The sequence below is a fragment of the Mus musculus genome, chromosome 2 (assembly GCF_000001635.26).
Source record: "Mus musculus strain C57BL/6J chromosome 2, GRCm38.p6 C57BL/6J".
NCBI lineage: Eukaryota > Metazoa > Chordata > Mammalia > Rodentia > Muridae > Mus > Mus musculus.
Genome location: NC_000068.7, coordinates 24366440 through 24392493, shown reverse-complemented (window position 1 = coordinate 24392493; position 26054 = coordinate 24366440). Strand labels below are relative to the sequence as shown.

Genomic DNA, 26054 nt, shown 5'->3' with positions numbered 1-26054 from the left:
CGCATCCCTTTCTGCTGAGGGAACTTCTCCTGTGTTGCAGGGGGTGCAGCCCAGTTGGTCTCCGCTAGCACCACCTCTTCAGAGCCTTCCTCAGGCTTCAAACCTAAAACTGTGTTCCTAGACCCTAGGCAAAGTGGTAAAGTGGGTGGGATGGTCTTAACTGACACCCATAGAGATGGTTCAATTCCTCCATGCTAAGCAGTAGAACGTGTGGGGTGAATGAATAACCAGAGGCCTTTGAGTCACCTCTCCTCAGCACTAAGAGCTAAATGAATGAACCTAGAAGGTCAACGCTCTGACTGAGGGCCACTTGTGGAAGGCCCCACCTCAGAGGAAGGCTGCCATTACTGTCACCCCAGGCTTGGCCTACTCTTAGACACTCAACAAATGGTAATCCCCACCTTATACACTGAGATTGGGTGACATCTACATACTATTTAAGGTCACCTAAAAGACATGCCAGTGAGTATCATAGAGAAATGGAGTGGGGCTAATATGTACACCTGTCTCTCCATCTTCTAATTTCCCTTTTAAAAGACCCTAAGAAATAGAGTTCCTATGTGGGATTTTCCTTTTTACTCTGTTCTGATACCATGTCCCTTATTTTATTACAAATCTGGAGTTGCACTATGATAATAAAGCTCTGAAAGTTTAGCACCCTGGGAAAGGACCCTGACCAGGCTTCAAGTCCCTCTATTATTTAGAGGGACTCATCCCCTCCTGAAGATAAATTTCAGAAAAGCAGCGGCATTTTCTCTACTTAACCTTAGCTCTGAGTCAGACTGATGGCAATTGGTCTTGCCTGTCAGTCTTCTCCAGGTCCTTCAATCTATCATCACATCTCCAGCCCCAGATGGTTGGAGAACATACAGCTTTTGCTATCTGTGTTAAAAGGGCAAGAGGGGTTACCTTACTCCCTATGCTGGTACTGATTTCTGCCCTCACTGCTTTCTGGGTAAGAGGCCTCAGACAGCCCTACTTCAGGGAAGGCATAAATATACCTCAGAAGCTGCTATAGTTCAGACCTTTGAAGGTCCATGCATTAGAGACCTGTCCCCAGCTTGGCACTAGAAACTTTAGAAGACGTCCCCTATGGGAGGGGGTCACTGGAAGCTTGCCCATGAAAGGGATTCGGCCATGAACTGAAAGGTTTTGCTCTGCCACATGCTTCCACCATGATTCGATGTCTCCTTGCCACAAAACCAAAATGGTGGGGTCAGCCAGCCATGGGCTAGAACCTTTACACCTGTGAGCCAAAACACAGTCTTCTCTTTATATGTGCTTTTCTCAAATATTTGTCATAGTGACAGGAAAACAATATATTCATTTGACAGGACATGTGTGATCTTGGAAATGGCAATGGGCACCAAAGCCTAGAGGGAGTCCCATGTGTCTCTTTGAAAGTAGGTACTTATACATACAGACATACATGCATACATGCATGCATACATACATACATACATACATACATACATACATACAATTACATAAATCAGTAATAATGGAATATATTTGTGGCTACCATGGACACTATTGAATATTGGGTTTTATTGGGTTCGCCTTCCCAGAAGAAAGCCAGTGCTTTTTCAAAGATGTGGGATGGAGGAGGGGAGGATGAGAGAAACTAATTTTCTAGAGACCAAAGAGGAGGGAGCAGATCCCTGAGGTCTGGTATCTGAAAGACCTAGGGACAGAAGGTTCTAGGAGGCCAAGGGAAATTGAGGGAAAGGGGCAGAGAGGGAGGTTAAGAAAACTCAAACCTGCTGGTTTGGCATGCTGTTTGACTGGGCCAAGATTCTTTTAAAATAATTAAAGTCAACCAGGCTGCATTCCACATTCGGTGTTCAACTCTCAGTGTTTGCTCAGAAGGCTCTTGTTGCCTGAAGTAAGCATGGGGAATTCTTGCTTCTTTTGGGCCATGGAGTCTCTCAGGACTCGGGTGGGGGATTGTGTTCTCCCCAGTCACACCCACAAATTTCTTGGAACCATATCATTTATCCTTTAGTTCAAGTGGATCAATAAATTCAAGATTGGTTTTGATCTGAAATGTTCAGGTCTCTCTATGAGGTCCCTAAGGTTCTAGAGCCTAAAGGTGAGCTTCAATTCCTGGAGGCCAGGACATATGTGGGGTAAAATTTAGTGGGTAAACATGTGAGGGAGCTGGACACATAGATAACGGAGTCTATCATGTGCAAGGGCCTGGGTTAATATTCTATAATGTTTTCAACAAAGTGAAAAACAAAACAGAACTCCAGCACTCCCAATATCTGTGACATGCTTGAAACACCCTACTAATTTATCAAAAGTTCAAATTTAACTGGGTCTTATGTATTTTATTCGGCAACCTAACACCATGGGAGAGGGTACAGAATAGTATCCAGGCCCTGCAAATGAGCTACTTATCCAGTTGTACAGCCATGAGCTCATCACTCATCAAGCACCCCATGAATGAGGCAAACAAAAGCACTCTCCTGTCTCTAGCAAGAAAGCTAAGGTTTGCAGAGGCTTGCAGGGTCTTTTAGCTTAGCCAACAGGTGAGAGAGCTGGGGTCCCAACCCAGGTGTAAGGCTCCCTAGACGCACTCTTATTTCCCACTCACACGTCAGCACGGGTCCTTCCTTTTTTTTCTTACAGTTTTAGCATTCCTCCCTGAATAGATGGGTTGGGTGGTCATCAGAAGGGTTTAGTCCTTCAGATGCTGTCATATCGGCCCTAGCAGTTGTCTGGATAAGCACTGAGGTCAGCCTGATTACCCCTGGATGAAGAAAGCCATCTCTTAGACAGAGGCAGGCCAGAAACGAGAGAGCAGAGCATGTGCATGCCTTAGGCATGCACTTAGGATTTTCTTCCCACATCCCCAGTTCAGTGAAATTGCCCCCACCCATGTCTCATGTGGATTAGCTTATTTTGTGTAAGAAGAACTTGGGGGAATCAGTTCTCTCCTTTCATCATGTGGACTCCAAGGGTAGAGATCTTCTCTTCGGGCTTGGTGGCAAGACCCTCAACTGGATGAACTATCTGACCAACCCAGTAAGCTTTCCTTTGAAATCTCTCATCTCAGGTTCTGAACAAAAGCTGCAAGGAATGGATTCAGCAAGACTATATCTCATAAGATGGGTTCGGTTGCCTCTAAAACAAAGTGGCCCTCCATTTCTTCACAGTTCTGTGATGGTCAGGAAGTTTAAGAACACATTCTAGGTGATGCAGAATGTCTTTGCAAGCCAAGGAAAAGATTTAGTATTCTAGAACACACAAGGGGAGGAGTGATCGGGAAGGAAGGAAAGAGAGCAGCACCATCTCATTGAGCACCCCTGTTTCAGTCTTGGGTTCTGCATTTCAGGTAATTTTCTTTCTTTTTCATGTATGTATGTATGTATATATGTATGTATGTATGTATGTATGTATGTATGTATGTGTATATGTATATGAGTGCTCAGACTTCACATTAACCCAGAAGAGGGCATCAGATCCCATTTACAGATGGTTGTTAGCTACCATGTGGCTGCTGAGAGTTGAACTCAGGACCTCTGGAAGATCAGCTAGTACTCTTAACCACTAAGCTTTCTCTCCAGCCCATTTCAGGTAATTTCACCAGGAGGACATTTTTTAGGGAGAATGTTTCAAGGGCTCAGCTGTACATGTAGCTGGTAGAGAGGAGTGACGTGGGGACCAGGAGGTCAGTCCCTCTTATCCTACCCTAGAGCATCAAGGATGGGTTTTCTTTTAGTTTTTCACTACTAGGTCTTCTTATGTATCGTCCCAGCTGGTCTTGAACTCACGCATGATACTAATGCCTCTGCGTCCTCAATGCCAGAATTACAGAAGGTGCTGTGACATGCCTGGTTTATATGGTGCTGGGGATCAAGCCCAGGGCTTTGTGCATGCTAGGCAAAGACTACCAACTGAGCAGCATCCCTAGCCCAGCACTGGTTTTGGTCTTGCAGGGAAGAGGAAGCAAGAGGACACCCGAGTTTGCTTTCTACTCTTGGCTTAAAGACCCAACTTTGTATTTTAGCTTAAGAATGTGCAACTGAATATGGAGACAAGCTATTCCTGGGGAGGAAGGGTAACAGCCTGGATCAGGGTGACAGTGAAGAATGCTGATGGAAAGGCTCACAGACTATATTCACATCCTAACTCAAGATGCCTTCTCAGCCTAATTCTGTGGTTCTGCCATTCACACAGAAAAGCAAATGTAAACAATACACCCATGCTCTTAAACACACAAAGAGTCACACAGAGTCACACAGAGTCACACAGAGTCACACAGAGTCACACACACACACACACACACACACACACACACACACACACACACCCCTACCTCCTTGTCAGGCTTATCCAAATCCACATACTGTCTGTCAGCTCTTGGCCTGTTGGAGGAAACAGCTCTCAGCCCTCTGTCTGGAACATCCCACACACTACACACGCTCCAGTTTAAGCTTCCAGATTCAGCAAGGCAGCCTGCTTCCTTCCTTTTAGCCCATAAGAACCCTTCCAGGAGTATGGGAGGTGAGCTGTTTTGTCCCTGTGTAGCCTATGCAGCAACAGTGTCCCCAGGGGAAGGAGCCACAACAAATGGAGTTTCTTGGAATGGAAGGACAGGACCTGAACTTGGGCCCAGAGCACTGTGAGAACTGAATAGGGGAGGCCCTACCTCCTGCTCCCAAGAGAGCCCTCATGCAAATGTCAGGGGGTAAGGAGTCCCCATAGGTCATGGTGAAACCAGCTGAAGCTTAAAAAGAGAGCAAAGAGTGACAAGGGATGGGAAGAATGAGCTGACCTAAATCAAAGCTCAGGTACAGCTGTGGCAAAGCTGTGAAGGCAGAGGACCCCTAAAAGCTCAGGCCTCCCTTCACCTTCCTTGGTCCTCTTACCCCAGCATCTGAGCAATGATCTCTAGATCAGTGGTTCCAATAGATCGATAGCTGGAGGGGGTGCTATGAGGCTCCACCGTCCTAGAGGACTGGGGGACATGCCTACTTGGAGCCATTTTTTTCAAGATAGGCTAAGTCTAAGAGTTCTGGTCCTGATGGGTCAACTTTCTCAGCCCCTTTAGTAGAAGAATGACTCTTAACTATGGAATTTTAGGCCCTGAAAGATGAAAGCAGGAACTGAGGACCAGTTCCGAGGGACAATAGAGCTTACAGTGTCTCATAGAGGGACACTTTTGGGAGAGACATGGTTCCTCTTACAATCAGGAAAACAGACCTAACTCAACGGCTAAACAAGTTGGAGGATGTCTCCTGCTTCTAACTCTAGTCTTTTGGATGGGGCCTTAGTACAGCGTGGAGCAGAGAGCACCTTATGGCCTGCAGCCCTGACTCCATTTCAGCAGTGGCCACACCCAGTGCTGCTCCAGCACCCTCCTGGGACTCAAGTCTTCAGGGTCTATGGTCAGGGCAAGCTGAAACCTGAACCACAACAGTCATGAGGCCTTCAGGCAGGTTGCCTTGCCCCTTCACATTTTACCTTATACCTCACAGATTTCTAGAGGTCCTGGTGAAAGGGGGTAGGGGTGGGGGAAAGCAGGCATTAAAGAAGAGCCAGATAGAGTTAGATATAAGATAGACAGCGTGGAGGAAAGGCGCAGGATGGCAAGGGACCAGTGAGTTAGGATCACGGCAGGTACCCAAGCAGCGATCAAGCTCAGAAACTTCACTCCATGTGGTGTCCCTGTCTTTAGCCCTGGCCATCAGGGCACACAGAAAACTTTATTTTATGGTCCCCTAACCAGATTCCCCAAGCCTCACCCCCGTCGCCCTGTAAGCCCACCTAGCTTACCTTCAGGCTCTCCGGATCCGATCCGATTCGATCCGATCCCCCTTCCCCAGGAACTTAACTGCTGCGTACTTGCCCGCCTGCAAATGCAGCGACTAAAGCTTCCGACTTCCGTTCCCCTCACCACCATGACACATACCCCTCCCGCTCCCCAGGGCTCCCTAGCCCTCAGTGTAAGTAGCTCGCTCAGTACCTCATACTTCCTGCCCACAAGACAAGGGCCTCCACTTCCGGCTCCAGCATCTTCCAGGGCCCCCAAACCCTATCTATGTGTCTGCTCCTTGAAAGCCACTGCTCTGGAACACCTCCTCAGAAAGAACCTGCCACAGATTAGCCTCCCCACAACACCAGGGCCTGAAAGAAAGGGGAAGACTGGGAGGCCTGGGCTGTGAACGGCCCCCCTTCCTTCCTTCCTGAGGTTTTACCCCAGGTTCTGCCTCTGCTTAGTTCTGTGGTCCCCCACCCCCACCCCCCACCCCGAGGGTTAGCAATGGGAGACAGAGGGCCTCAACTCAAGCATTTTTTTCACATAGGACATTTCAATTTTTTGTTGTTGTTGTTTGTTTGTTTGTTTGTTTCGAGACAGGGTTTCTCTCTGTAGCCCTGGCTGTCCTTGAAATCAGAAATCTGCCTGCCTCTGCCTCCCAAGTGCTGCTGGGATTAAAGGCGTGCGCCACACCACTGCCCGGCGGACATTTCCATTTTTATATGGTTATGATGATGACACCTGGCATATTAAGTTACCAAAGGTTCCCCTCAAAAGCTCCTTAGCCAGTTCTCAGTCTGACCTCATAAAGCGCGACTGCTTCAGTCATTGTACAGATCCCGCTGCTGCTTCAGGTTGCACACATGGGAAGTTGCAAGGCTGGATCCAAGCCAAGCCGTCCAAACACATGAACTGATCAATGTCTGTAGCCAACAGTTCTAGACACAAGTCCCGGGGACGGGCTACAGTGCTTAGGAGTAAGATACAGAGGCCAGTGACAGCCACACTCAGAGTAAACCATCCATATCTTCAGTTGCAGCTCCCAGGACCCCACCCCAGCCCAGCTCAGCTCTAGCTCTCACATACTCACTACCTTCCCTGGGCTCCCTTTCCGGGCCTGCCCACAACAGTGGTGCTGTCAAGGCCTCCATCACGGGCCTTCTGCGTGTGGTGTGGCCTACAGTGAGAGGGCCTAACTGTAGCTCAGGCCTCCTCCAGCTGTGGGTCTTTCACAGATGGAAGGAGTCCGTAGCGATGGACTTACCTGGACTCATGAATGCCTCTGGGTGTGGAGAGCCTTAAGGATTCTCTGTTCTGGGCCTGCTTTGCCCCCAGGCCCATTGCAGCTCAATTCAGCCCAGGACTAGGTTTAGGTTGGTTAGCATGCTGATAGCAGAGGGTGGGGTAGAAGGTAGGGCTTAGAGTCATTCTCAAGTCACCCCTCCCCCCTCCAGCTTGTGACGCAGGGTTAGGGTGGGGAAGAGAAAGAGAGGTGGAGCTAGGCAGGGGCTCTGCTGCAAGAGGATGAGGAGCCTGCCTCAGACCTGGACCCGAAGGCTGCTGCTAAGGTAGGACTTAGGGAATGAAAGTGAAACAAGACACAATTAACATGACGTCAGCCAGCTACAGGTAACTTTTAAGTATTTGATACATCACATGAGACCTTGCTGGCCCTGGCACGCTCAAACCACCTAGTCTTGTAAGACTAGCAAGCGATGTGCACAGCTTAATCTCACAAATACCTCCAATTCAGCACATCCTGGCCGATTCTCTCCTCCAAGCTGCAGTACTTCCTGTATTCAGGATTTTACAACTCTCCACACAGCTGGCTAAACCTGAAACTGAAATGTATCACACAGAAAGAAGCAAACCTCTTCTCAGTCTCTAGCCTTGCCTCTGGTATGAAGCACTCCAGCCGGTGTCTTCTGTGTTCCTGTCCCTACACTAGAAGCTGCTGCTCAGCCAGGAATAAAACATGTTGCCTGTTCACAGAGAGTTGCCAATCTAGAGACAGAAAATAAGCAGGCACTGGTTAGCCAGCATCTGCTCATAAAATGCCTAGACTGCTGGGAGGAAGGGGTGGGGAGAAACCAGGGAGGGAGCCAGGTGACCTCATTACTGCCTGAGGTCAGGGACACAACCTACTCAGAGATAGATTCTATCCAAGTGGAATGGGACCAATAGGGAAGAGCAGTGTAGGCTGCAGGTGCAATTCCTTATCTGGAATGGGAAATGTCTAATGTCCAGGAAACAGTCAGTGGGTCTGGCACTGGGAGAAGTGCAGGGACAGGAGAGGCAGGGCCCACCAGAATGAACAAGGTACACAAGTGCACAAGGTGCATTTTAAGTTGGGAGTTGAAGGCCAAAGATTATGCATTTATTTTTACTATCATTTATCTACTACTACCATCAGGGGCTACCTAAGAGCAAAACCCCAGTTAGGTGGCTTTGGGATGGAGTAGGGGACCAGACGAGGGAGGATGCTCTATTGGGCAAGGTCAATAATGGCATAGAGTTCGCCATTGGGCACAACTGAGAAGCCTGACTGCGTACAGATGGAAGGTATAAAGATGGGAGGGAAGTCAAGGGCAGCTTCTAGACTTCGGCAAGTGCTAGCAATGACATTTGCTGACATGGAAAAGCCCCAGGCAGGGAAGCTTATGGGAGGAAGTCAGGAGTTGGATTTAGCTATCTGTGGAATTCAGGCAGTCAACTGAACATCGTGCCTGGAGTTTAGGGGCTGGTGTGGCCCCAGAGAGGTATCTGAACATGGCATGGTGGGGCTCACCAGGATGGAAGGAGAGTGGTCTGTAAAGTAGGCTATGAAAAGGTAAGAGAAACAGAAGACAGTGTTGTCACTGGAGGTTGCTTCTGAATGAGGAAGTGGTTGGCCTTGCTGAAGTCTGCTGGGCTGTCAGAAGCAATTAAAAAGTGAGCGAGCCTTCACTGAACATGGCCACTGAGAGTTTATGGAAGGGTGGTACTGGGGTGAAGGCTGAAGCAGACGGCCATGATGTAAGAGGCAAGCAGCATTGTCCTGTTGATTGGGGACTCTGCCTCCTCCCCAGTGGCCCACAGTACTCTTAGCTCCCTGAAGCTGATCATGCTCTCTAGGCAGTCTGACTTCTTCAGTGCTAGGTTCTGCTCATCTATGGGTCAACAGCCTCCCCTGTGACCATGAGTTGTATTCACTTGATAGCAGAGTGCTTGACCTAAGTTGTCCCTCCTCCATTTGACCTGATTGCTCATCTCTTTCCTACTTACTTCAAAAGAGAAATATGCCTCTCCCTCACCTTCCAGGCTGTGGGTCATGAAGGACTTCCCTGACTGTTGGAGTCCTCAGTCTGCATGCATCTCTTATAACTTTTATTTCTTGATATTATAAGAAGCAAAACTCTGGGTAGAGGATCCCTTGGTGGAGGCTGAAAAGGCCTCCGGCTAGAGGGACATTATGGTCCCTGGTTCCAGAGTCTCAAGTAGTGAGCTTTACCTTCAGCCTCCTTCTCCCTCCACTCATGACGTCTCTCTCCAGTCCACCATCCTGTCCAAGAACCTAAACGCATCCTGACCACATAGTCTGCAGCACACAGTCCACACAGCCCAAGGTAGCATTGACCAGAGTCTTCCCTGCCGCTGAGAGATGAGCTACTTCCTGTTTGTCCACAAAGGAAGTCCTTCAGCACAGGTGGTTGCAGTGAGCATGGGAGTGAGACGAGACATCTCTTAAGAGAGGAGCCCCTCATGAGGCCCAGAGAGAGGAGAAGGAAACCCTGACTTATTGCAACATCCTTTCCTGAGCCCCCTGTGCACAAACGGTTGCAGAATTTCACCAGGTTTTCCCAATTCACTGACCCTTTCCCTCTAGAGCTCATGGATGAAGTGTGCTCCAGGCAGATGAGGAGACTTGGGGTCAGAGTGGTTACTGACAGTCAATAGCACTGCAGAGCCCAGCAAGTACCTGTCCTGTGCCTTGCTGTGATCCATATGCTGAAGAAACAGTCACCACAGCACTGAGGTAGAGAGCAGGCCTCCTCTCTAAGCCAGTGGGGCTCCCGTGTTGTAACCAATCAGGGCGTCTCAAAACTAGGGCGGGCTGACCTGAAACACCAAACTTCTGCGCAAGTAGCAGGCAGAGTGGCAAAAAGCCCTTTTCTTTGAGGAGGCCTGGAGTAAGGCAGCTGTGTCCTCATGGATCTGCAGGCAGAGCACATTCCTCACCACCATTGTGAGCTCTGCAAGCATCTCCTCAGAAAGGGCAGATAGGAGGACACTAGCTTCCCAGATCTCCTTCTGGCAAGTTAGCTGTTTATATCACACTGGCCAGGAGGTGGGTTTCCAAGGATCAGAGCATGGAGTTGGAGGAGGGTGGGCCAGGTCTTCAACTGCTAACACCCAGCAGGGGCCAAAGGCGCTACCCTTCGGGTGCTTGTGGCTTAGAATCGGGGTTGGGGTTGGGGTTGGGTAGAGCATCTCTCAGAGTCAGGACAAAGGATGGAGTAAGAATCCATAGATAATGTCATTGTCAATCTCCCAACACATCCACTGGTATGGGTGTACTGTCAGCTTCATGAAGAAGTCAGGAAGTGATTGTGAAAGTGGGCATGGATCACAGGCCCACAATCCCAGCTACTAAAGAGGCTGAGAAGGAAGATGGAAAGTTTAAGAAAGATATGCTGAGGCTATGGAAGCAAGTTCAAGGCCAGCTTGAGCAACTTAGTAAAATATTATCTCAAAAAACATGAGCTAGGCTGGGTATGTCTCAGCAGCAGAGTGCTTACCTCGTCCTCTGTTTAGTCCCCTGAAAGAGGTCCAAAAGTGAGTGCAAATATCTCTCTCTGCCTTGGCTGCTCAGTCCAGGTTAGGTGACCCAGAGAAGCAGTCCTGTCCCTGTCTGGTCAAATTAAAGACCCCTTATATCTGTGGACAGGTGCTCTTGGGCAGAGTGCCCAAGCCAGGGTGCCCAGACTTTCCTTTGCCCCTCATGAAAGTTCAGTCTTTCTTTTCCCCAAAGCTCCCGTCCTTGTCTGCCCTCACCTCACAGCTAGGAGATTTTAGGATGAGTACTTTTCCTATAGGTACTTCTTGTGGGTCTGTTTCTCTCATGTGCTCGATGAGTGGTCTCCACAGTTATCCACTCCCCCTCACTGAAGGGCGTCCACTAAACAACTGCTGGAGCACAGTAGCTCACCCTTACAAAAGCGAAAGTACTCACATCTTCTACCTTGGTTAGTGGAACCTGGGAAGCTATTACTGATCTTGTTTTTAAAAACCATCTAAGCAGAAAGATGCTCCAAGTCTATTATTAAATGGGAAAACTGTTTATGGGCTAGGGAGCTAGCTCAATTGGTAAAATGCTTGCTTGCCATGTAAGTATGAAGACATGAGTTCAACCCCCAGCACGCACATAAAAATGCTGCACCATATGACACCTGCTTACGGTTCCAGTGCCAGGGAGGCAGGCATAGGGGATCCTGGGAGCTATCCTAGTCTAACTGGGGGGTCTTAGGTTCCAGTGAGAGAATTATTCCTTACTAACCGAGTGCATGGCTCCTGAGGAGTAGCACTTGAGGGTGACATGTACCGCCCCCACCCCACTTCTCAACACACACACATGTAGGAAAGAAAATTGTTTCCATATTCATTATGACCTCAATTTTCTGAAACCTTATTTATTTAGGTAAACATCACAACATTGAGACTTTCTCCTCACTGAAATTTGTACAAAGTTAACTCCTTTATGCTTGCTTAGAATACATGCAATTTAAGACATAAATACGTACACACACACACACACACACACACACACACACACACACACACACATATTTGGTTTCTCAAGACAGGGTTTCTGTGTGTTCCTGGCTGGCCTCAAACTCTGAGTCTACCTGTCTTTGCCTCCCAAGAGCTGGGATTGCAAGCATGTGCCACCACTGCTCGGTTTATAAATATGTATTACATTTATCACTAGCAAATTTGTTTGATTAAATACTGATAGAATATCTCTACTCACTTTAAATATTCCAAGATTTTATTTTTCCTGTGGTTGACAGAGGTGGAGAATTATGGTGGGGTTGGAGGGAGCTTCGGAATCTGTATGAATTTGGGCATCTTGTTTTACTTTGCTTTACTTGGTGGTAGGGATCAAACCTAGAATCTGCTACTGAACTGAGCCCCATTATTATTCTTGACCCTTACCTGTAACCATCTTGCAAATGGCTGCCTCCCTGATGCAGGTGTTGGGACCCATTTGGAACCCCAGAGTTGCTGTATAAATTACTTGAAGGTAAAGACATTCTAAGATTCAACAAATAAGAACTGAGCTTTCCCAGACAGAACCTGTTTTACATGACAGACCTTGGAAAAATAAGGCAACTGCAAATGCCTTATTTGGAAAGTGTCTACTCCTGGAATGAAAAACAGGAAAATCTCAGTCAATCCCTTCCCTGGGACAGTTTTATGGCCCTGGTGTCAGTAAGGCCGTTTTACCTCTACAGTCTCACAAGCTTTCTTTCATTCTTTCTCTTCATATCTATCTTTCCTCCCAACAGAAACTTATGTATTCTTCCTACAGAAGCCTCTTCTTGCTCCTCTTTTTCTCTAAGTTAGGCATATAGACTTTTAATGTAACCATTCAAAACTCCAGCTACTCCTGTTAATCTATATATTTTGTCTATTTTATTTTCAGCTCTGAGTCACTACGAAGGTAGAAGAAACAGTTTTATCCTTTAGTGCACAGTGTTGGGAGGAAGTTTCTGCTTCAAGATTTCCTCTCTGTGAATACACAAATTTAAGCTGTGTCTAAGTGGGTATGTAATATACATGCTGAGCATTTTTACTAGTCAAGCATGCATGTAACTATGCATTAGGAAAATTACAATTGCTATAGAAAGCCTGCAGACTTACAGATGGTATTACTCAAGATGCTTGAAATAGGTTATGCCCACTTTCTACATTCAAAGAAAACTATTAAATAAAGATACTATAGGTGAAAAGCTCTCATGCCAAATGTCCTGACAAGGACACACAACTGAGCAGACACTTCCCACAGGCGCTGAGCATTTCTGGTGAGTTGAAGAATGTCTTCTTCACAGTGCCCATTCCTTCTGTCCAGTCGTTAATCACTGACTGGAAAGCTAGGTATATATAGTTAGCAGCAAAACATAGTATTATATAAAAAAATAAAGATAAAATAGGACAGGAATACTTTAACAAGGTGAAGAAGAAAGAAAACCCGAGGCATTTCCTGGGTGACCAGAAAGGTCACATATACCCCGGAGAGAGCACATGCTTATCATTGCCTGTACTAGAGCTCTCTGTACCAGTACTGAACACAGACCCAAGCTACTCCAGCCATGTTGTCCATAGGGTTGGCACCTCCCTGCAGGAACAGTGCTTGGGAATCCTAGCTCCTACTTGGGGGAGCTGAACCACCACACTGGTCTTCTTAAACTGTTTGCCCTCTTCTGCCCAAACAGGTTCTGCATCCTCCAAGGCAGGCAGGAAGGGATGGTTCCTTAGGCCTTGTCTATAACCCCGCTCTCTACTCATGCTCAAGTTCCAGAATGGCAGAGAGTCCATTAAAACTGTACCATAACTCGTCAGCTGGTTCAGCCTGTCCATCCACTTCTATATATAGCTGCCATGAGGCTCTCGTTCTGGCCAGGACTCTCTAGACCTTTACTCTGCTTCTCTGGGTGATCTCACTCTCACGTGTTCCTCTCCCAGCCACTCACTAAAGAGTTGTCAAGCCCTCTCCAGCCCAGAGGTAAACTCTCCACAGGACTTCAGACTTAGCCTGCTAATGTGCTAACAGTGCCTTCCCCACCCTTGCCTTAGAGCCTGCCCCTCCCAAGTCCTATCTATCAAACAGTCCCGCAGTTGGTGCTTTTCTTATGAGCAGTCTTGCTAACAGCCTCTGGGCCTTTTCCTCTCATGCCTGGAGGGCTCAGTGCTACTATGACCACTCCTATCTGATTTGAAAATTGCAGCTGCTTCTGGACTCTCAGATATATCAGGTCCTTAGCCCATCCTAATTTTCCACCACCATGACATCATCTTATCCTGGCAATCTCCACTGACTGGACAACCTCCACCTAAAACACGCCCCCTAGCCCCTATGTTATGGGTCCTCCACTGTCTTCTTGGACAGCTCTATTTCCATCTCCTCCCTTCAGAGTTTTTAACACAATATCCCAACTCACCTTTCTAGATTAATCCAATAATAACTGATTGCTTGAATATTTCCCAAACTCCAGCTACATGGCTATCAGTAAAAGCAAGTTAAGGAGTGCATAGGCTGCAGAAGCTGCAGAGCAAATGGGACAGGGTCATACCTGCCTCCATCTGCACCCAAGTGGTGGGGCTGTTCTGTGCACCTTCCCTGCCAGGGGAGAGCTTGCCTTCAGGAAGTGTCTAACTCCAGGACTCAGGTTGAGTTCACCATTTTCTCTCCCATGACTCTCTAAGGTAGGACCACTCAGGAGTGCACAGGTGCCACAGAAGCAGCAGAGCAGCTGAGACAGGGTCCTACCTGCCTCCATCTGCACCCAGGAGGTGGGGCTGTTCTGCAACCATCTGTGCACTGGTCTTGATGAGAGAGAACTGTCAGAACTGTCAGAACTCCCAGGAGTGCTGACAGAGACTTACAGACTCACAGGAGGAACAAGCTCCAGCCAGAGACAGCAAGACCATCTAACACCAGAGATTACCAGATGGCGAAAGGCAAACACAAGAAACTTACCAACAGAAACCAAGACTACTTGGCAACATCAGAACTCAGTACTCCCACCACAACAAGTCCTGGAACCCCAACACACCGGAAAAACAAGATTCGGATTTAAAATCATATCTCATGATGCTGGTAGAGGATTTTAAGAAGGACATAAATAGCTCCCTTAAAGAAATACAGGAGAACACAGCTAAACTGGTAGAAGCTCTTAAAGAGAAAATACAAAAATCCACATAAAGAATTATAGGAAACCATAATCAAATAGGTGAAGGAATTGAACAAAACCATCCAGGATCTAAAAATGGAAGTAGAAACAATAAGAAATCACAAAGGGAGACAACTCTGGATTTAGAAAACCTAGGAAAGAAATCAGGAGCCATAGATGCAAGCATCGCCAACAGTATACAAGAGATAGAAGAGAGAGTCTCAGGTGCAGAAGATTCCATAGAAAATATTTACACAATAATCAAAGAAAATGCAAAACGCAAAAAGATCCTAGCCCAAAATATCCAGGAAATCCAGGATACAATGAGAAGACCAAACCTAAGAAAAATAGGTATAGATGAGAATGAAGATTTCCAACTTAAAAGGCCAGTAAATATCTTCAACAAAATTATAGAAGAAAACTTCTCTAACCTAAAGAAAGAGATTCCCATGAACATACAAGAAGCCTACAGAACTCCAAATAGACTGGACCAGAAAAGAAATTCCTCCTGACACTTAATAATCAGAACAACAAATGCGCTAAATAAAGATAGCATAATAAAAGCAGTAAGGGGAAAAGGTCAAGTAACATATAAAGGCAGACCTATTAAAATTACATCAGACTTCTCACCAGAGACTATGAAAGCCAGAAGATTCTGGACAGAAGTCATATAGACCCTAAGAGAACACAAATGCCAACCCAGGCTACTATACACAGCAAAACTCTCAATTACCATAGATGGAGAAAACAAAGTATTCCATGACAAAACCAAAGTTACACAATATCATTCTACAAATCCAGCCCTTCAAAGAATAATAAAGGGAAAACTCCAACACACAGAGAGGGAAACTACACCCTAGAAAAAGCAAGAAAGTAATCTTTCAACAAACCAAAAATAAGATAGCCACATGCACAGAATCCCAACTCTAACAAAAATAACAGGAAGCAATACTTACTTTTCCTTAATCACTATCTCTTAATATCAATGGACTCAATTCTCCAATAAAAAAAACCCATAAAGTAACAGACTGGCTACATAAACAGGAACCAACATTTTGCTGCATACAGGAAACCCACCTCAGTGACAAAGACAGACACGACCTCAGAGTAAAAGTCTGGAAAACAATTTTCCAAGCAAATGGTCCAAAGAAACAAGTTGGAGTAGCCATTCTAATATTGAATAAAATCGACTTTCAACCTAAAGTTATCAAAAAAGATAAGGAGGGACACCACACTCATCAAAGGTAAAATCTACCAAGATGAATTCTCAATTCTGAACATCTATGCTCTAAATGCTAGGGCATCCACATTCATAAAAGAAACTTTACTAAAGCTCAAAGCACATATAATACTACACACAATAATAATGGAAGACTTCAACATCCCACCCTCATCGATGGACAGATTATGGTAACAGAAACTAAACAGAGACATAGTGAAACTAACCGAAGTTATGATACAAATGGAATTAACTGATATCTATAGAACATTTTATCCCCAAACAAAACAAAAAGGTGCTTCTTCTCAGCACCTTATGGTACCTTCTCCATACAAAACTGACCATACAATCGGTCGCAAAACAGGCTTCAACAGATACAAAAATATTGAAATAATCCCATGCATTCTATCAGATTACCAAGGACTAACAAAGGCTAATCTTCAATAACAACACAAATAATAGAAAGCCCATATACACGTGGAAGCTGAACAACACTCTACTCAATGATGACTTGGTCAAGGAAGAAATAAAGAAGAAATTAAAGACATTTTAGAGTTTAATGACAATGAAGACACAGCATACCCAAACCTATGGGACACGATAAAACCAGTCCTAAGAGGAAAACTCACAGCTCTGAGTGCCTCCAAAAAGAAACTGGGGACAGCATACACCAGCAGGTTGACAGCACACATGAAAGCTGTAGAACAGAAAGGAGCAAATTCACTCAAGAGGAGTAGACAGCAGGAAATAATCAAACTCAGGGTTGAAGTCAACCAAGTGGAAACAAAAAGAACTATACAAAGAATCAACCAAGCCAGGAGCTGGTTCTTTGAGAAAAATCAACAAAATAGATAAACCCTTAGCCAGACTAACTAGAGGGCATAGGCACAGTATCATAATTAACAAAATCAGAAATTAAAAGGGAGACATAACAACAGAATCTGCGGAAATCTAAAAAATGATCAGATCCTACTACAAAAGCCTATACTCAACAAAACTAGAAAACCAGGATGAAATGGACAATTTTCTAGACAGATACCAGGTACCAAAGTTAAATCAGGATTAGATTAACATTCTAAACAGTCCCATATCCCCTAAAGAAATAGAAACAGTCATTAATAGTCTCCCAACCAAAAAAAGCTCAGGACCAGAAGGGTTTAGTGCAGAGTTCTATCAGATCTTCAAAGAAGATCTAATACCAATAATCTTCAAACTCTTCCACAAAATAGAAACAGAAGGCACTCTACCCAATTTGTCCTATGAAGCTACAATTACTCTGATACCTAAACCACACAAAGACCCAAGAAAGAAAGAGAACTTCAGAGAAATTTCCCTTATGAATATCAATGCAAAAATGCGCAAGAAAATTCTCGCAAACTGAATTCATCAAAATGATCAACCATCATGATCAAATAGGCTTCATCCCAGGGATGCAGGGATGGTTCAAGATGCGGAAATCCATCAACATAATCTACAGTATAAACAAACTCAAAGACAAAAAACACATGATCATCTCATTAAATGCTGAGAAAGCATTTGACAAAATCAAACACCCCTTCCTGATAAAAGTCTTGGAATTCAAGGCTCGTACCTAAACATAGTAAAAGCAATATACAGTAAACCAGTAGCCAAGATCAAACTAAATGGATAGAAACTTGAAGCAATCCCACTAAAATCAGGGACTAGACAAGGCTGCCACATTTTCCCTACCTATTCAATATAGTACTTGAAGTCCTAGCCAGAGCAACTAGACAACAAAAGGAGATCAAAGGGATACAAATTGGAAAGGAAGAAGTCAAAATATCACTATTTGCAGATGATATGATAGTATACACAAATGACTCCTAAAATTCCACCAGAGAACTCCTAAACCTGATAACAACTTCAGCAAAGTAGCTGGATATAAAATTAACTCAAACAAATCAGTGGCCTTTTTCTACACAAAGGGTAAACAGGCTGAGAAAGAAATTAGGGAAACAACACCCTTCACAATAGTTACAAATAATATAAAATACCTTGGTGTGACTCTAAGTAAGTGAAAGATCTATCTGATAAGAACTTCAAGACTCTGAAGAAAGAATATGAAGAAGATCTCAGAAGATGGAACTATCTCCCATGCTCATGAATTGGCAGGATTAATATAGTATAAATAGCCATCTTGCTGAAAGCAATCTACAGATTCAATGCAATCCCCATCAAAATTACAACTCAATTCTTCACAGAGTTAGAAAGGGCAATTTGCAAATACATCTGGAATAACAAAAAATCTAGGATAGCAAAAACTATTCTCAACATTAAAAAACCTGTGGCGGAATCACCATCCCTGACCTCAAGCTGTACTACAGAGCAATTGTGATAACAACTGCATGGTACTGGTACAGTGACAGACAGGTAGATCAATGGAATAGAATTGAAGACCCAGAAATGAACCCACACTCCTATGGTCAATGATCTTTGACAAAGGAGCTAAAACCATCCAGTGAAAAAGACAGCATTTTCATCAACTGCTTGTGGCTCAACTGGTGGTTAGCATGTAGAAGAATGCGAATTGATGCATTCTTTTTTCTTGTATAAAGGTCAAGTCTAAGTGGATCAAGGACCTCCACATGAAAACAGAGACACTGAAACTTATAGAGGAGAAAGTGGGGAAGAGCCTTGAATGTATGGGCCCAGGGGGAAAATTCCTGAATAGAACACTAATGGCTTGTGCAGTAAGATGGAGAATTGACAAATGGGACCTCATAAAATTGCCCAGCAAAGGACAAAGGACACCGTCAATAAGACAAAAAGGCAACCAGCAGATTGGGGAAAGATCTTTATCAATCCTAAGTTCAATAGAGGGTTAAAATCCAATATATACAAAGAACTCAAGAAGTTAGACTCCAGAGAGCCAAATAACCCTATTAAAAATGGGGTAAAGAGCTAAAAAATTTTTTTCAACTGAGGAATTTAATGGCTGAGAAGCACCTAAAACAATGTTCAACATCCTTAGTCTTCAGGGAAATGCAAATCATAACAACCCCGAGATTCTACTCCACACCAGTCTGAATGGCTAAGATTAAAAACTCAGGTGACAGCAGATGCTGGCGAGGATGTGGAGAAAGAGGAACACTCCTCATTGATGGTGGGATTGCAAACTGGTACAATCACTCTGGAAATCAGTTTTGCAGTTCCTCAGAAAATTGGACATAGTACAACCGGAGGATCTAGGAATACCACTCCTGGGCATATACCCAGAAGATGCTCCAACATGTAATAAGTACACATGTTTCACTATGTTCATAGCAGCCTTATTTATAATAGCCATACACTGGGAAGAACCCAGATGTCCCTCAGCAGAGGAATGGATACAGAAAATGTGGTACATTTTCACAACGGAGTACTACTCAGCTATTAAAAACAATGAATTTTAATCCCAGCGCTTGGGAGGCAGAGGCAGGCGGATTTCTGAGTTCAAGTCCAGCCTGGTCTACAAAGTGAGTTCCAGGATAGCCAGAGCTATACAGAGAAACCCTGTCTTGAAAAACAAAACAAAACAAAACAAAACACCCCAATGAATTTATGAAATTCTTAGGCAAATGGATGGATCTGGAGGATATCATCCTGAGTGAGGTAACCCAATCACAAAAGAACACACATGATATGTACTCACTGATAAGTGGATATTAGCCCAGAAGCTCGGAATACTCAAGATATAATTCGAAAAACACATGAAACTCAAGAAGAAGGAAGACCAAAGTGTGGATGCTTCTATCCTTCTTAGAGGGGGAAACAAAACACCCATGGAAGGAGTTACAGAGACAAAGTGTGAGACAGAGACTGAAGGAATGACCATTCGGAGACTGCCCCACCTAGGGATCCATCCCATACACAACTACCAAACCCAGACACTATTTTGGATGCCAACAAGTACTTGCTGACAGGAACCTGATATGGCTGTCTCCTGAGAGGCTCTGCCAGTACCTGACATATACAGAAGTGGATGCTCATAGCCATACATTGCACAGAGCACAGGTTCCCCAGTGAAGGACCTAGAGAAAGTACCCAAGGAGCTAAAGGGGTTTGCAGCCCCATAGGAAGAACAACAATATGAACTAACCAGTAACCCCAGAGCTTCCAGGGACTAAACCACCAACCAAAAAAACACATGGTGGGACTCAAGGCTCTAGCTCCATATGTAGCAGAGGATGGCTTGTTGACATCAATGGGAGAACGCTCTTGGTCCTGTGAATGATCTATGCCTCAGTATAGGGGAATGCCAGGGCCAGGAAGCTAGAGTGAGTGGGTTGGTGAGGAGGGGGAGGAGGTAGTTGACAGGGGGTTTTTGGAGTGGAAACCAGGAAAGGGGATAACATTGGAATTGTAAATAGAGAAAATATCTAATAAAAAGGAAAACTACAAAAAATAAAAAGACTACAACCAATTAATATGCAGAACGGCAGAGCCCAGTCTCAATGGATTCATTTACAAAACACAGGGAATATTATAGATGATGTGTATAGAAATATTGTAAAAGCCAGAGCATCAGGGGCTTTCTATGAGATTCTATCTTTTAGTAACATTTGATGCTGCACCTGTAATGCCTCACCAATATGACCGCTCAAATGTGGCCTGAACAACAAGGACATCAACCAACACACCAAAATGCCTGGGGGGAAAGTCTAAGATGCTTCAATCCTACACAAAGAACTACAGGAGACTGAGTGGAGTTGAAAGTGGAAGAGATGGCCCTCCTTTTGGAAGATCAGTCTAAGCTTGTTTGTTCACTGTCAAACAACCCCAAAACATAATACAGCTAACACGAAGGAGAGTAGGGATGGGAGGGTTTGGAAAGAAGAAAAGGAAGGAAAGAATGCCTTAATTAAAATATAATCTCAAAAATTAACAAAAAATCTCAAAAGCCAAAAATCAAACAAACCAAACAACCTAATCCAATCCAAGCCACCTGAAAACAAAACAAAAACAAAACCCAAAGCAAACATTCAGTCCTGACCTATAGTGAAAAGAAAACAGAGAAAATGAAGACCAATTTCTGCTGAGCAAGAGAAGTTCTGCAAGTAGACTTTGGATTTTAACTCAAAAATTTCCAGAGCTCCAGATTGTCAGCTAACCTCAAAGAGTTTGGCATTATCAAGTCTCTACAACCATGTGAGATTTTGCTTATATCTTTCTCTTTTCTTGGTTTTATGTCTCTACAGACCGTTGACTGACATGTACCTATAGCCCTGTTTAAAAGTGTAGTATTTGAAGATACACTACTGGTAATCCATTAAAAAAAAAAACCCAAGAAGAAAAGAAAGAACTGTCTTAGCAAGTAAGAAAAAAAGACCATGGAGCCAGCAATATGGCTCAATGGGTGAAGATGCCAACCACCAAGCCTGAGGACTTTTGGCATCCCAGGTATATACACTCTCAAATGAGAAATTTTTAAAGAAAAAATATAATAGTGTCGTTCATGCATACATAAGCCAACACCACGTATTTTCCTCACATATGTCCAGCTCCAAGGATTACCCATCTTAAATACATCAGGGTGGTTAACTGGGGAGGTTGAAGTTGGTGAGGCTATAAGTTAATAACAAAAAGAGCAATATTGCCAGGCAGTAGTGGCACATGCCTTTAAACCCAGCACTTGGGAGGCAGAGGCAGGCAGATTTCTGAGTTTGAGCCTGGGCTACAGAGTGAGTTCCAGGACAGCCAGGGCTATACAGAAAAACTCTGTCTTTTTAAAAAACAAAAACCAAACCAAAACAAAACAAAAAAGCAATGTCTGACTAGTTTCTGCTCGGCAGGGTCACACAAGTCCCACAATCAAGTCCCAGTCCTCAGCACACAATGCTACTTAGCAGTGCCTTTAAGAGGTAAAAGCTACTGAGAGGTTGTGGGTTAATTGGAGATGTCTCAAACACAATAGTTAGACCCAGTACTTCTCTCTCTCTCTCTCTCTGCTTCATCTGATACATATTCCTGTCATTATCTGCATCTCATCACAGGCCCAAAGCAACAGCCTTTTTTTGACCACAGACGAAAACGTGCAAGACTGTGAGCCCACAGAATGCTTCCTCTTTACAAGTTGATGATCTCTTGGTCTTTTGCTATAGAAATGTAAAGCTACCCTGGGTAGCTTTCTGGGAAATCATCATTCTCATGAGTAAAAGTCATGTTGTACCACTGGAGAGTGACTGGAAGTATCACTAGTCTAACACACACGTAACTTTTAATTCACATTTATGAGTTTCTCATACTGCTGAAATAGGACTCAAAAGGCAGATGAGGTACAGGGAGACATAGTGCATTATGGTCTATTCTAGCAATCAAGGGAAAATAACCTGCAACCCATGGGACTGGCTTGATAAAAACATAGTATACCCATCCAACAGGGCATCCAGCCTTTGTTTAGAAATGGTGAAATCCATGGATATATCTTGAAGATTAATTGTTTAGAATACCTGCTAAGTTTATAAAAAGGTACATGGTTTGAGTATTGTTTTTACTATCTGTAAAAGGAAAAGAGAAAGAAGGGGAGGTAAGCGCAAACGTGTGTGCATGTGTGAGTGCGTGCGTGTGTGTGTGTGTGTGTGTGTGTGTGTGTGTGTGTGTGTGTGTGTGCTTGCTTACAAATAGAATGTGTCCTTAGAAAATGACCTTTGAAGCTGGGCGCGGTGGTACACGCCTTTAATCCCAGCACTCGGGAGGCAGAGGCAGGTGGATCTCTGAGTTTGAAGCCAGCCTGGTCTACAGAGTGAGTTCCAGGACAGCCTTTGCTATACAGAGAAACCCTGTCTTGAAAAAAAAAGGTGGAGGCAGGAAGTTCAAGGCCAGTTTGAAGCTAGCCTGGGTACTTGGGCTCTCAACAAACAAACAAACAAACAAACAAACAAATAATTAACATGAGCAAATGTATCAAAGCCCTGGTGGCTTTTCTCTTCTCTTTAGGTTTAGAGACAGGGTCTCTTCATGTAGCTCAGGTTTGCCTCCTGGGAGCATTCTCATAATAATAACTAAAAAGCATGCTTCATCATGTTACTCACTGCCCTGTGTCTTTTATCTCCACCTCCTGTAGTCACAGTACAAGACGATACTCCCCTCTGTACTGCGAGTGGCACATGCCTTTCTACCCTCCCCTTCACCCCTTTATTTTGTGTGGAAATCAAAGTTTATTGCAATGCCAGTTACTATGATCTGAAGATGTCCCCTACCCTTCATGAGTTGGGACCCTAATCCTCAGTCATACATAATTTTGAACCTTCAGTAGTGATCGGGTCACAAGGGCTCTCGTTCTCATGAAAAAATGAACATCACAAGATAACTGTTATAAAGCCCACTCTGACTAGCTTCCTGGTCCATCTCTGTGATGCCCTTCTCCTGTTAGGATGCAGTTAAGCAGGCCCTGTCAGGTACCAGCCACACAATCTTGGATTTCTTAGCCTCTAGAACCATGCTGTAAAGGAAACGTCTATTCTAAACAAAAATAAAGAACCCAATCTCAGCTATTTTGTTTCAGACTAGAGAAGAGAGGTGCTGGGAACAGGGCTGTTATCCAAAGGACGTATGGGAACGGGCTGACAGCTGAGGGGCTCTCATTCCACAGGGAGTGGAAATGGAAGCTTGGGCATGAGGTTGGGCTTCTCTCTGGACTTCTTCTCAGGACTGAACAGAACCTGACTAGCTGGTCTGTGGAACTGTGATAAGCAGCCTATTTTGGTTGAATGGGGCTTGCTCCAGTGACCCAGTAGAGAAACCTATAAGGGACAGAACAGCCAGCCATGTTCCCAGAATCAGGTGCCTGTCCATAATTCTGTGACTATCAGTCGTGCAGACAACGTCCCAAGCTTCTGACATTCTGGCTAGACTCCACCCCCACAGTTACCTGACTATAGCCAGGTATGCTCCTCCCCATAGTTACTTGGCAACAGCAAAATAGCCCAGCCATCACCCTCCATGAACAGAAAATGCTCTGCTAGAAAGACAGTGTTCACTCCATGCTCACTAACCTTAACCTTGAGGTGTTTCTCATGCAGAGGAACCATAGACATCTAATTAGATGCTAATTACATCCAATCAACTCAGGGCTTGAGGAAAGGGCTGGGCTAATGAGGTTTGCAGGCACTTGAGAATGGAGATGTCCAATATTTGACTTTGATGCTGGCCTCACAACCTAGACATACAGCTCATGGACACAGGGTGGATGCATGTATCAGGGCAACAAAAGCCCGACTGTAACCTGGGGAAATAAAACAGCATTATTCACACCCCAGTTCCATCATCATTCTACTGAAAGGACAAATAAGATTGAATCCTAAGTCCCGAAAGGAGCCAGGGAGGAAGGTCACTTATCAGCTGAATGGATGATGTTTACCTTCTAAGAATGTCTGCTGTTTTCTGGACAGACATAACAAGAAGAGCTCAGGAGAAGGGCCTGTGCCAACCATGTGGGAAAGAGTTGTCTTGTTCTCCAAGATGTCAGCGCCTTCCTGGGGGCAGCCCTTAAGCTCCCGGAAAACATGTGTCATCAGGGAGGAGCATGCCACGGGCACCAGAGAACATAGGGAAGAGTTGAAGCAAAGCCCTTCACATCTTTAAAGTCTCCTGCTTTTCTGAAGACTTGGTGCCTAGAGGAACCCATACCAGGATTGATCAGTGGGTCTCAACCAAACCTTCTCTTCAGTTCGGCCCTATTCTTGGGGTCCCTGCTAGCTCTCGTGCCTCCTATAGCTTCTCCCAACTCAGGCCCCTTATTCTGGCCCCAGTGGGCTCTCCTCGGGTGCTCACCTGCTGGTCTTGACCGGTGCACGGTGCCACGGTGCAGACACAGTAGAGACACCGTCAGGAGGACGATGGATCGAATTCTTGACACTGCAGCCGGAGCCTTTCGCACGTGTCACTCTCCACTTCCCGCCGGGCTCCAGGAGCCTGGGCGCCCCCTTGGCTCCGCGCCCAGGCGCCGGCCGGAGCCGCGAGGACTGCGGGGAGGCGCAGCGCGGAACCGGGTTTCCGGGAGGGCGGCGATCGGCGGCCTGGGCGGGCCAGGATAGAGCGAAGCCGTCCGACTGGTCCGACTAGAGCGCTGGGCTGGGCGGGAGGGCTTGGGCCGGGCACAACACTCGCACGGAGTCGCTCTCTGCCACATTTGGTTGATTTTGTCAAACAAGTAAACCGGAAATTGTGGGCAGATCCATATAAGCTACATGCCTGCAATGGGACAATAATTAAGCACCTCTACCAATCCATTATTTCTTACTCACTTAGTAGACACAGGTAAAGAATGCATTATTGGAGCTCAGAGCTTCATCTGCTTGCAACTGTTGACCCGCTATGATTGGGGGCATTCTGGCACACAGCTGCGATTTGAAATGCAAAGACATTTCCCCAAACTTAATCTTAGACATAGACTGACATTTTGTAAGAAGTTCTGTATTTTCAATACCCCTCTCTCTGGCGCCATCCAGAGTGTATTCCGGTCACTAGGTCACTATAGGTAAGACACAGAGTGGATTTTTTTTTTTTTTTTTTTTTTTTTTTTCTGAGACAGGGTTTCTCTGTATAACCCTGGCTGTCCTGGAACTCACTTTGTAGACCAGGCTGGCCTCGAACTCAGATATCCGCCTGCCTCTGCCTCCCGAGTGCTGCGCCACCACGCCTAGCCACAGAGTGGAATTTTGAATGAAGTGTTTTCTTTGTATTCAGTGACATTTTAGCTGCCCTAAAAAACACACAGTTTGAAAAAACTAATTGTCTGAAACACAGTTGACAAATTGCGCTTTAAGTAACAACCACAGCTAATACGTGTGGAGCGCTGGGTTCCAGGTTATAAAGTACGTGTGTTAACACATCTACTCCACAACTTTTAAGTAGGAAGTGGGTAAGTGACACCACAAAACAAGCACACACACACACACACACACACACACACACACACACACACACAGAGGAGAGGGGAGGAAGAGGGAGGGAGGGAGGGAGGGAGGGAGGGAGGGAGAGAGGGAGGGAGGGAGAGAGAAAGAGAGGAGGGGGGGGCTTGAGATCTAAAGGCATGCTTCTGACAGCCTTGCTTTGCTGTTTTGAGACATGTTGATGCCAAGTTATAAATTGTGGCTGACTCTGAACTATTTTGCGTATCTTCTATGAACATGCC

At 45.2% G+C, this 26054-nt stretch overlaps 1 protein-coding gene across 13 annotated transcripts in view; it reads right to left on the bottom strand.

Moving 5' to 3' along the window:
• Psd4 (pleckstrin and Sec7 domain containing 4) overlaps window positions 1–24936 on the bottom strand; it is a 42313-nt gene extending 17377 nt beyond the window's left edge. For 2 of the 13 annotated variants that reach the window (XR_003951948.1, XR_003951947.1), the window contains exons 1-3: window positions 24692–24936; window positions 23914–24143; window positions 5785–5861 (exon numbers count right to left, since the gene is read on the bottom strand). The gene's annotated coding sequence lies outside the window, so the exon portion shown is untranslated. The other 11 variants (XM_030249382.1, XM_030249383.1, XM_006497834.4 and 8 more) reach the window with 11 other exon arrangements.
• Between the last annotated feature and the right edge of the window lie 1118 nt (window positions 24937–26054).